Below are 12,821 nucleotides of genomic sequence, written 5' to 3' on the forward strand. Positions count from 1 at the left end.
CTTTTAAACAGAAGGTTTAATTACATTGCTTCTGCTTACAGGGGTGATTTTCTGTTGCAGCAGTTTGGAAAAAAGAGTAAGTTGACAGTCAGGAACCTGTAAATGCTAAAGTTGGTCTGCACAGAAATCTCTCCCTTACTGCACACATTCAACACTGATATCACAGCAAAATGTTTTTAACGTTTACACTGTAAATTAACTAAATGTGTAATGATTTATGTATATTCACCTTGGCTAAATTATTTTGGACCAAATTAAGTAATGACTTGTTTGAGGTTTTTCTATTAAAGAGGTGAATACTGCACTTCACAGGCAATGCATATAATACAGGAGGAATTATATCCTGAGCAAATAAGAAGTATTTTTTAGAGTTTGTCACCTTTCTCCACGAGTCCCACAGACGTTTTCTCTAGACTCAAATAACTCTCTCTCTGTCTGCATAAACCATGTATTTTATGAGTATCTGCACTGTGAGGTTTCTAAACCGCAGACACTTTCAAGCCACCTTTATAACCCTTCTCCTGGAGATATGTGGCTCACCGGCAATATTCTTAGTTGGCAGAATGTATGTGATCTTTAAAAAAACCCAAATCTTTACTTTTTACTCTGAAGTCCTAGTAAGTGCAAACAAAGCACAAGAGAAACCACTGTGCTGGAATAAAACAGAACAAAGACTTCGTTGAAACTTAAAATGAAAAGAAAAAAAAAAGAAAAAGCAAAAAAAACCCCAGCTAAACAACAGTCTAAAACCATTCTAAAATTAAACACTCTTAAAAAAAGAAAAAAAGAAAAAAAACCACAAAAATGACACAAAAAAGGCAACAAAACAAAAAATATTGAAAGTTAAATTAATGCTTAAATTTTCATTAAAAAAAATAATTTAACCTGTATGAATACAAAGAGCATACATGGCAGTTGAAATAAAAAAACATCTTGAAGCCTTGTTTTTCCTTTGGTATATTCTTTGTTCCACAAACTCAAAGGCAAAAAATGGAGGGCACATCAGACTGTTGTAAGGAGATACATCTCCTAGGGAGAATTCAAGGAAAAAGAAACTGAAAAATTCAATGTACCCCTATGTTTAATGCAATCAGACCAATACAAGTAAGTAGATTAGACCTTAAAGTCTTGGTCTATCCGTTCTGGAAGACTGAACACACAAGATACACAAACACACACTTAATATTAACCAAGAAAACCCAGACTGTGATTTTGAAAAATAGCTGTTCTAATTGTTCTTTTACTTCACTCCCTCATCTCCCTCCAGCTGCATTGTTTCCGCGTAGTATTCAAGTTGCACAGAAAAACAGCTTCTGTGTAGCTGTGTAACAGCACAGGTTACGTTTACAGTGAGTATTTATCTGCTTGAACTTAGACATGCTTTCAGTGCCTACTGCAGTGAAGACATTTCAAAAAGTAAGAATTTGTATTTTTTGCCTAAGGCAATTTCCCAGAATGAATATGTGAAATCTCTTGCACAGTAATTAACTTCCACATGCACAAGGACTTAGTACACATTGTTCAAACTAACATTCTCACTGAACTGAACATACGTTCCTAACTTCATGCTCTCTATTGGCAGTTTACAATACCAGGAAAGCTGCATTATAGGTCTTTTCAGGACAAGAAAAAGGGGAGGAAGGAAGAGAACAATTCCATATACTATGATTCTATAACACAACACTATGTCTACAAATTTAGTTAGAACACAGAATAATACATTTTAGTTACAACACTGGAGAGACGGGAGGGAAAGGATGAAGATGGTAAAAAATGGTATTTCACAGTGAAGGCAGATTGTGAAATGACTTCAGAAAGACAAACGAGGCAGAATACCTTCACGTGTGTATAGACATCTGTCAAATGAAATTGAAGAAAACTGTTGTACCTGACTTTTTCAGACACTTATTAATAGATGGAAAAACATGTATTCAATATGTATTGCTTTTATGGACTATGTTCACAGCACCCTGAGTAATTGCTCATTAAATTCATATAAGGAATTATTATTTTAATATGTAATAAAGCCTCACATAAAGATAGAACATAGTCCTGGATCTTAACTGAATTCAGTGTCAGAGTACTAATACTAGATACATAACTATTAACTCCATGTTACAGATAAAGACACTAGAGACAAGGATGGGTTAAAGTGAGTTACCCCATGTCACACTAAAAACTGGTGGCTAAGCTGATGGTGACAAAACTCAGATTATCCAGCGCTGTGCCACCAGGAAAAAAAATTATCTGTCTCATAAATAACAGAGCAGCTCAGAAGTGTTTCTCTACTTTGCCAACATTGTGGATAAATGTTGGCAGTGTAAATGTGTGGAATTTGGCGTAGAGCCTCTTTCCTTACAATGTGTCATTCACTCTCATTTTTAGCATTTCAGTGGCTGTTCCTTTTAGGTGGCTATTGAAGGGAAGAAAAAGAGAACAAAACAAAACAGGATAATACACTTTTATTACACTAATGAAACACGAAATTTAAGCAGACCATCATTCTAGGTTTATGGCAGTAAACCAGCTGTACAATATCAACCAGATTAAACCCTGGAGTCAGCCCAGCCCCAGGATGTACCAAATCTTAAAATTTCTGGTTTTACTGTGTTGTGAAAATGTGAACTTCTTAGTGATATGCTTTTATGGTGAAGTGAAAGAAAAGAAGTGCCAGTAAAATTGCCAGAGCAATTACACTGTATAGAGCTAGCAAAAATAGGGAATACTGTATTGTTTCTCTTCATAATGCTGTAAATCTTTACAGGTTCACTAAACAACTACCCTCAACTAGAAACTTGAGCTAAATAAAGTATTAAATCCACATGTATAAACCACTCTAAATCTATGTAGATTTGAGTGTCTGAGTTTCATTCTGTGCACTGTCCAGCCCTACATAAATCCAGAAACTATATAAACAGCAAATTAAAATCAGAATAATTTTATTTGTCAGCAATAAAGAATATTAAAACTCTGAGTTAAGTCTAAACTAATGACAATATTAGCTTAAATGAGCTTTGCAACAGCAGCCTGGCCATAAAAATGCAAGCTTTTCAGGTGGGAGGTTTTATCTAGCTCATGACTAAATATAGATACCCTAGAAAAAATAATCTTGAGTCTCTGAGACTGACTGATTTTTTCTTTTTAAGTACAAAATAAAACCTCAAATTTTACCACCACTATGGATGAAAAACATAAAATCTATGTTTACAGCCACCATTATCTGTGTCAATTCCACAATTTAATCTTAATAAATATTATCTGCAAGCTATAAGCATTTCCAGAAGATACTGACTTTATTAAAGTCTCTGAGCCATAGCTACTTACACATAACTTCAGTAATCAGAGAAGATTTCTATCTTTTGAGAATGAGACTGTGTTGCAATAATTAAAAGTACTGTGAAGGCAAGTAGAGAATCCCTTAAATTGTACTTTCTTCCACACTAAGTTTGAAAACCTATTTGTGAACTATTCAGGATTAAGTTTCATGCTGCTGTATAATATTGCACAGAGCAGTGGAAATACAAATGAACTACAGAGGAACAAAAAGTCATTATTCATATGTGTTACAAATTCTGATATAACCGCATGTAAACACACAGACCAAGATGTTTGCAGATTCCCACCAACCATGCATTTCAGTGCTAAAATTCAGATGAATATCCCGGGGTGGAATACAGACAAATCACCCTATGAAGAATTACTGAAGTTTCAGGCAATTTCTAGCAGCTTTTCAGTTTTCAAGTTCAGGATTCTGTAGAATATAATATTCAGCAGCATATATTGCATGAAAATTGGGCTTTGCACACAGAAACTTACGCAGCTGCTTCAAGTCTGAGGCTTGAAATTGTAGCTCACAGTCAACTCTGCTAAAAAAAGTTGGAGCATGGAAGGTGTGAGACAGTTGCAGACACGTGAGAGTGAGCTGGATCGCAGAGAGGTGCATGAACTGACATGTCAGAATATGATTAAGCACCAAGCAGTTTTACAGTGCTCAAACTTCAGGAAATGAACAGGGAGTGGGAGACTGTACTTTTAAATGTGGCATAATATTATTTAATCACTAAGCCATTACCTTCTTCAAATGAAATATAAGTGAAGCACTCAAGACTTGCAACTCAACTATGTAAGTTCTCCAGTTACTCTTCTGTTTGGGTATTTGGAATTTTACAAGGGTTAAGTTCCTGCTTTGGTTTTATTATTAAGCAGATACTGTGTATCTATGATTATGGATGCTTTAACTTATTTATATTACCCATTTTTTCCATTCCAGTTTCCAGTACTAATTTCAGTTACCTAAAAGCCAGCCAGCGCATGTTAAAATGGATCCACCCATCCAGAGGGATCAGTAGCATAGTTCAGATTCACTCCAGTTTCTATTCCACAGAAAGAAGTCTGGGACATGGCAGCTCTCTGACAATGTGTTATCTACGATGCTAACTCTGCGCTGCTTGCACCACAAACTTTGAAAATTCAGTGCGATGATTTTTTTTATTTTTTTTAATTTATTTTGAGCGTGGGTATATCTCAGTAAGGCTTTCCTAATCTATGTCTACTAGGTTCAGAATACACAGAGCAAGAGCAGCAACGGAAAAAATGTAAAAGCTAATGCAAGTGTCCTGCAACTTTTTCTCATCTACTGTTTACATCTCACTCCAGTAAACGTTTTTACTTTTTCTAGGTTAGACTACATTGAATTTGGAAAGCTATTCACTTTTCCTGAGATAAAACTTGAAAATCATCTGACCATTTTGTCAGACACAACCCTAAATCTATCTAAAATGCAAATACATTTTAGCATTAAAAAAAAAAAGACAACCCCCTTCCCCAAGTTTCCTGACCATGAGCTAGCTAGCACTTCAGTTACTCAGAATAATAGATGAGTGTCAGCTTCCTGCTCTTTTTTCCCAGAAGTTTCTACAGTTGGACTGCTAGCAAATAAAACTACAGTCAGATTTACAGGCCAAAAAGATCATTTACTCTGTTCTGTTTCCCACAGTACTGAAATGACAATGTTTGGCCTTATTCTTCATATCATATAGCCATTGATTGCAGACATCAAATACATTTAGAGCTAGACAACACAGTTTCAGATTTTGTTTTTAGAATGTGTCTTGCAACACAGTCAAGTCACTCCCTGACCCCCACCCCCCCAAAAAAAATCCCCCCAAACCATAATGGAACAGAAATTGAATATTCTGTTCAAAGAAGACTGCTAAGGCAAACAGGTCTTCTTGTAGTGGTGCCTGTCGCTCCAAAATCTGGTAACACCCTCAGTAATTATGTTTAAACTGAAAAATAAAGCAGAAAACTGGAAAAACTTAGGAGTATCTATAGAATCTTCCAGCTGTCTCAGAGAAAAATAGAGACAGTAAACCTAGCAGGAGCGCTTGATAAGGAAATATTGCTCACTTTTACAAACTGAAATGAAATGACTGAGATGCCCAGACTGTTATTAATGTACAAAAATGTAGTTACTTTGCAAAGATTTGTGCTTTAAATAACACACTATTGGCATTTAAGAGAAGACCTATGGAAAATAAGTAGTAACTGTAGAGCTTCTAAAACTCTTACATGCATGTGAACAGTTACAAACCACGCTAGTGACGATATATTATTTGCCCTTAGGAAGGAGAAGACAGCCTAGATTAAAAAAGACTTGGGGGAAACCTTATCACCCTGTTCCAGTATTTAAAGGATGGCTACAAAGATGGAGAATCTTTTTTTTACAAGGAGTCACATGGAAAAGACAAGGGGTAACAGACATAAGTAATTCCTGAGGAGAAATCTTTCACACTGACAACAATCAGCCATTGGAATAATCTCCCCAGGGAGGTGGCAGATTCCCCAGTGCTGGACACTTTTAAGACCTGGCTGGAGAAGGGTGTTGAGATATCTAGTCTAGGTCATGATGTGCCTAGAAAGGTTGGGACATATGATCCTTGAGGTCCTTGGAAAACTGGGGTTCTATGATTCTGTGATAAACAGAAGGTATGACTCTGCTGCTGTGTAGAATGTTTATATCCTGCTTTCCGAGTACTCAACATTTACAAAGTATTAATATAGCTGCATGTTATGCAGCAATACATGAAAGCACTTTAACCCTTTTTCTCAATCTAGTTTTACAATTAACTAGTCTCTAGCCATTTCCTTGTCAAAGAGCATCACTGAACACTGCCTACATGAGGTCTTATTTGTACAAGCCTTTTCAGTTCTATTTAAGAAATATTAAATGTGTAGACATATTAATAAAACTAATGTTTACTGATATCCTTTGCCCATTTTCTCACACTATATTCTAGGATTTTTTAGGTTTTTGGTTAGCTCTTCAGCCTCCAAGGAGAAAACTCTTCCAATCTCGTCTAGCTCTTACAATATTTAACAATGTATTGTTCTCCAGGCTGCTCTAGGAGCAGCTTTCCAGTGCTTCCAGCCTTGGCTTTCAGAATTCCTTTGCATTGATGGTAGCACGGCTGAACAGGCACATATTGGTCCCACAGTCCTTTGCAGTGTGTTTAATAGTCACCATGTCAGGTTACTAATTCTATGTTCCATTTCATGTAAATATTCTGCATATGGAAACGGAGTGCTTTATCCGTTAATACACTGAGATTTCACAGATTGCCTGAGTCATAGAACAGCCTATGGGAGGTAAAGAGACTGCAATTTCAAAACACAGTGATAATTTCAGTCTTGCAGAGGGAAACAAGCTGAAATCCATTTCCCAAAATGAGCAATACTGATCATAGTTCACAAATGTACCTTAGACTGAATGCCTACGTTTGATATTGTACTGTTTTCAATTCACAGCAGTATTTTTATTCCAACAATTTATTTCTATTATTATTTCCTAAAGGAAATATGCACATAACTAAAAACTGTTTGTAGTGGAAACATAAAACATTTTTCAAAGAGTTCTGAATGCAACAGTACAGCTGTGTTTATGTGTGTTAGTTTTTCAGGAAAGTATTTAAGGAACAAAAAAGTGTTTGATTTATTTAACACTAAATAAGTATTTTAGTAAATAGAAATAAATGAGAATGTGGTAGCCACAGTTAAATTTACTGTGCCTCAACTGAAAGCGTTGAAGTATGCATGGGTAGGAAAGAAGGGAACTGCCTTTATTAAAGAAACTGGAATTCAGAACATAGCACAATTCTGTCTCACCTGAGCTCCTGTATAAGCAAAACAAAAAAAGCAAATACAGAACTCAGCAAATTCCTTATTTAAAATAAGAAAACATCTACACTGATAGAAAATCTTCTACATTGGTCTGAGCACATGTTTTGCCAAGACAGAAGAAGAAAATCTGCTTTTTAAGATACTGGAACACATCTGTAAAAAACATCTAGCTCTTGCTCATAACATACATACCCTCAGATTAAGTATCATACACACAAAAAGAAACCGATAACATCTCTCCTAAAAACAAAGACCTGTATTTGTGCACTCATCAAGTCTTTGAAAATTAGCAGACTATAACTGAAAATCTTCTCATAACACTGCATCCTTTTTTTTTTTTTCATGAGAAAAAGTACACTTTCCTCAGAAAGGTACTACTTTCTACTATTACTGACTTATTTTATATATTAGAGTAGTAATTTTAGAAGCATCTCTTTTACAGATTCCTTCTAAAGTGAAAAAATAGCTCCACCTTGCTAACTTTAGAGTAGTACTAGTATGGAAATGTGTTAAAATTGAGCATCATTCTATTTTTCAATCTTTTATAAACTCAGTTTCTTAAAGTTTGCATAGGTGCTATTTAAGGTTTTAAGATAAACTAAATCAAATTTAGATTTTCAGTATGAGCAATCAGCATATTACCACTGTCATCACCAGTGCTTAAAAATGTTTTTCAGGGTAGTTGTAAGGAAAGTAAGTATTGTTAAAACTGTCAGTCTAAAATACTGTTTCATATTTAGTTTAATTCTTCTCTTTCCTCCCCCCCCCCAAAAAAAAAGCAAAGCATAAAACCACTAAAGGGTACTAAATAAGTGATTCTGCCAGTGAATCCTGATTTTAATTCAGGCTCACCTTTTATCAGACACTTATTCTACTAACAGTCTGTAAATGCAGTGTTCATTACTTTACACTTCATTGTCTGTAAATGCAGTGTTCATTTCTGTATGCTTTGTTTTTTAACAACTGGGCTATGTTTACATATACACATAGTTTATAGCTTAATACATTTGTACGATGAAGGCCTTTGAATGGGAACATGGTAACAACATTTGGTGTTTTGTATCTAATGTACAACACATACACCACATCAGCATAGGCTGGTTGGCTAGAGTGGGAGGCTTGCAGACAAGCATCAAGAAACTTCTTGACAGGATGGTTTTGCTGACATGCGAGGAGATGATTAACAGGAAGAAAAGGTTATTTTGTTCAACCTACTAAGCACTTACCCCAGATTTCATGTTGGCCATAAAATGGTCAATTAGGTATCAAATTCCTGTTTTTGAATAGAATTGAAACTAAAAGAATGGGTCACCATGCATAATTGCAAATGATTCCTAATGTAAGAAATTATTAGTAAGATGTTATAAACACTTGAGAACACCTTAAGAGTTACACCCTCTGAAGAATTTACTTCAATTAGGAAACCTGGCAGTGTCCTAATTGAAGTACTTAAAATAGTTATCTGTTTTAGGAGAACGGAATATTCAACACCTAAAGCATTTACTCCCTAAAATTTACCAATACAAACACTTCCAATTAACTTCTTCACAGACTAATCATTTAGTACTACCATAAACATTCCTTAATCTGTTTTAGTAACAATCGCTTTAAAAACCCAGGCTAGTATGGTACAATCTAGCAGAAAGGGTTATTAGTCTACATGCAAGGGACTCCAGTAACATCAAAGTGAAGTTCTCTGGCAAATCACCTCTTTGTAACACTGCATTATTAGTTGAAAACAATACACTCATCATAGGACCACACAACTGAACTATTGTTTCCACTTTCAGCAGTTCTACACTACTGTAGTAAAAAATCTCTATTGATCACTAGTCATTTTTCAACAGAACATTATAACTGAAATTAAACCCAACATGAGATAATTAAAATGGGAGGTTGAAGTGGGCCAATTTTAAATTATTGTGGAATTGTTAGCAAATATATATCAGTTATTTATTGTGAGTGTGGCAAGCAACTTCCCCTACCACAAAACAAATCTAAGTGGCAGACTCAGACGTGCACACTGTACATGCTCAGAGCAGGCTTATTTTTGAAGGGTAAGAAGCAGCATACAATGAAGACATCTAACTTCCAACAACAAAAAAAAAACAACGTAACTGAGTATAGACATGAACTAAACATGTTCAGTCTTCTCTGAGCATTCTAAGTTTGAAATCACATTTAAAAAAGACATTCAAGGTAAAGTATATATATATGTGCATACATATGAACATTTACACTCATTACCAAGATAAAATTATTCACAGTGTCTCTCAAATTGAACAAAATAGTTCTTCTTAGAACTTTAACAGTGCAATTTAATTTTTTTTTTTTTTGAGGCTTGTATAAGGAACTGCAACTTCAAGGGCCGATTCTGAGGCAATCAACTTTAACACGAACATAGTTTCACTCACTGATAGGTTGTAAACAGATCACCAATTAGGATGCAGCTGGCTTGGCATGGCCAAAACCTCCAGATTTTCATGTTCAACTGCCTACTAACGTCAATCACATCATATAGGGTCACTCTGGCAATAAACCGGAAAATTGTTTTCAAGAACTTGCAGACTACAGACTGCTCATGCACAAATACACTATCAGTCATTTTTAAGAAACCAACATAAAGGCAGGGAAATCTATACAGTTTGGCTGAATGTTTTCTCTATTCCATTTACGAACAGATGAACTCCATGAACTCCTCATGAGCTGGGACCAACCCATGTTCTGTCACAGTGCTCATGGAAGCACATGGCTGACAATAACTGCTTTGCTGGAGAAAAGAATACTTTTTAAAGAAGCTTCCTGCATATCTATTAAAGCAAAAAGAGTATCTTAATTATGAGTATATTGACCCTATAAATCCCAGCCTAACCCACCAGCTATTGCTCTTCATCTCTGTAAAGCACACAGGGAAGGTTAGTTCAGTGTAAGTTTAAAGTTACAAAAGTGCAATATAGACAAGTGTTTATTCATTTACTGAATGTACTGTGGAGTGACTTGAGGAATCTTCTTCAATGTACACATCTGGTCAGCTGGCAAGTCTCAACACTTCAGAAGCCAAGAACTTTTGACTATCAGGAGTCTTCTTGTGTATGATCCGAAGCTCAACTGCAGAGGACATTTTTGTCTGTGTTACGTTTACCATGATTTAAAGATAGAGAACACATCCAGAGTACCAGACATTTTCTGGGCACCATGACAGAACTCAACAGTTTAAAGAAAGAAAGAGTTGTAACATTTACTCTTCCCCAGAACCATCACAGGTTTTAGCTTTCTACCTCTTGGTTTCTCAGCTGGATGTATAGTTGAATTTAGTCTTCCAGCTAAATCACCTGAAGCCTTTAGCTTTTTGCTCCAAACCATAAGCTCAACCCTGATACCAAGAATAGACTGTTGCACTCCAAGCAATCTTAATTTTATATGGGATAGTTCATTCTCCCTTAGTCTATATTTCTCTTACCTGTCCCTGTTCAAATCCATGCTACAGGGCCACTCATGCTCTTCCCTTTACATTACATAATTATCTTTTTCTCCATATTATTTGTCTACCACCAACTTACAATACACTGTGCTGATCAACCCCCAGGTGGCTGCAGCCCCTGCCCCACACGGCCCCCCCTGCCCTGGCTCCTCACAGTCTCCACCTCAGTCTAGCCCAGCTCATCTCCTGGCCAGTGCTGCGGGAAGTGGGGAGGCCATTCAGCACTGCCCACCAGAGAAAGGCTAAAGGGCGGGTGCAGGTCCTGCTGCCTGAGCTGGTTTGGCCCTGACCAGATGCAGCTCTGCAGGACACTGATCTAGGTGTAGCCATCACTGCTACCGCAAGTGGAAAGCAAAATAAATCTATAATGGAACAGATCCATGTACCCCCCGCTCTCAGGGGCAAACAGGAATGAAGAAAGTAATTAAAAAAAGTAATTCAATCAAAGTATTACACAAATGCATCTGACTTTTTACCAGGCCAAAACAGCCTCTCAGCAACTTCCCACCTCCACAGCAAAGGAGCCAGACATGCCTCACCGTACCTCTGGAATCAAGTAATAGTACATGAAACCCGCAGAGACCATGACCCAGGAAACTCCACAGCCATGAAGACGAATGATGACAGCTTTGTTTTCCAGAAACAAACGCTGTAAAGAGCTAAATTCTATGCACATATTTTAAACATACATTAGGAAACAAATGTGGATCTAATTTAAGAAGCTACATTCTTTCCCCTTCTAGAATTAATGATTCCATCTAGAACAAAGGGAAGTGCACCAAACACCACAGAATAAGCAGGTTTGATGTGGTATGAATGGGGCCAGTTCCTTCCTAGCACACCACTGTGTCCTGTCCCCATCACTGGGCCCTGACAGCTCTCCACCCAAACATAGTATTAGAAACATTGTAACTCACATCTGGTCATATTTTAGTACCTTACTGAGGTGCTAACTGGTAAAATCAAACACATAAGGACTACAAAATGGAAGAGCACTAGTTTCTTAAGATGTTTTAATTACAGGTAAATAACATCCTGCTCCTGAAAATGACAATTCGGGAGGGGAAGGGGGTAGAAATAATGGCAGTATCGACTGACCTTTGTAGTTCAGAGAATGATATGCATGGCCTACTCTGAAAAAACAGGTTTGTATGGGATTGTATTGCAGTGAAATTAATATACCTATTTTCTCTGCAGGCATGTAAGTGTTGTTCAAGACTGAAGTCAGTACCATGAAGATCCTAATGGCCTCAGGGTAAAGACTCCAGGTGGATTCTCTATGACAGAGAGGGCCTCTGTATCTCTTGAGCAGCAACTTCCTCACCCTTTAACCTATACTTCTGACAATCCTTTTAAATGCTTTTTGTATCGTTTAGACTCCCTCACAAATCAAGTTATGCCAGTTCTTTTGGATACATAGTTAATAACACCCCTGTCAACATTTGGATAGGACACTGTGTAAATTACCTGGATTGGCTCCATAAGAAACGAGTATTTTGTACAACTTCTCTTTAAGTGTTGCATTTATTCTGAGAACTAAATCTGCAGTTTCTTTGTAGGTTTGGATACTCAAAATAAAAGTGATTTAAATATTTACTCATAAGGTCATGAGTCCCAGAGAAGAAAAGTCTCTGGATCCTTGGCAGCAGAAGAGTTCAGTAACTAATTTCCCCTTGCATCACTAGTAACACTCTCTTCTTTCCCACATTTTAGTGTGAGAATGTGATGATATGGCTATTATTAAAAAAAACCCAACCAAACAAACTTAATTATACTACTTCTGGTAGTATTCCAAGGTTAGAAATAATACATTTCATGTTTAATGTCTTTAAATTATCTTTCCCTTTGCAATGAAAGTTCAAGACAGCTCTCAAAATCATTTAAAACCCCACAAATTTTGGCATACCTTCAAACAGGTTATTGCATTGCTCAAATGACAGTGGTTCCCATTCTACTGTAAATACAACCTGATGAAGACTTCTTAATATTCCACTTTTCCAAAGCAATGGTTTTGATCTTGCTGATTTGTAGAATTGGCTTCTTTTTTTTTCCCCTCTTCTAAGGGAACTGTATAGTGATTTAAATCTTAAGACAACAGGCTTGCTTTTCTTGGTTACACTTCACAAATATCTTGAAAGTCATCCATGGAAAAAAAAGCTAA

At 36.5% G+C, this 12,821-nt stretch overlaps 1 long non-coding RNA gene across 1 annotated transcript in view; it reads left to right on the forward strand.

Annotated features, from left to right (window-relative positions):
* Window positions 1-12,164, forward strand: part of LOC133224549 (uncharacterized) — a 34,103-nt gene extending 21,939 nt beyond the window's left edge. Inside the window, exon 2 of the long non-coding RNA XR_009728879.1 lies at window positions 11,858-12,164. This is a non-coding gene — a long non-coding RNA (uncharacterized LOC133224549). The remainder of the gene's footprint in view (window positions 1-11,857) is intronic.
* The last annotated feature ends 657 nt before the right edge of the window (window positions 12,165-12,821 follow it).

This window comes from Neopsephotus bourkii, unplaced genomic scaffold (assembly GCF_033783945.1).
Source record: "Neopsephotus bourkii isolate Nb327-2 ecotype Australia unplaced genomic scaffold, CSIRO-AGI_Nbou_v1 NB_1706, whole genome shotgun sequence".
Taxonomy (NCBI): domain Eukaryota; kingdom Metazoa; phylum Chordata; class Aves; order Psittaciformes; family Psittacidae; genus Neopsephotus; species Neopsephotus bourkii.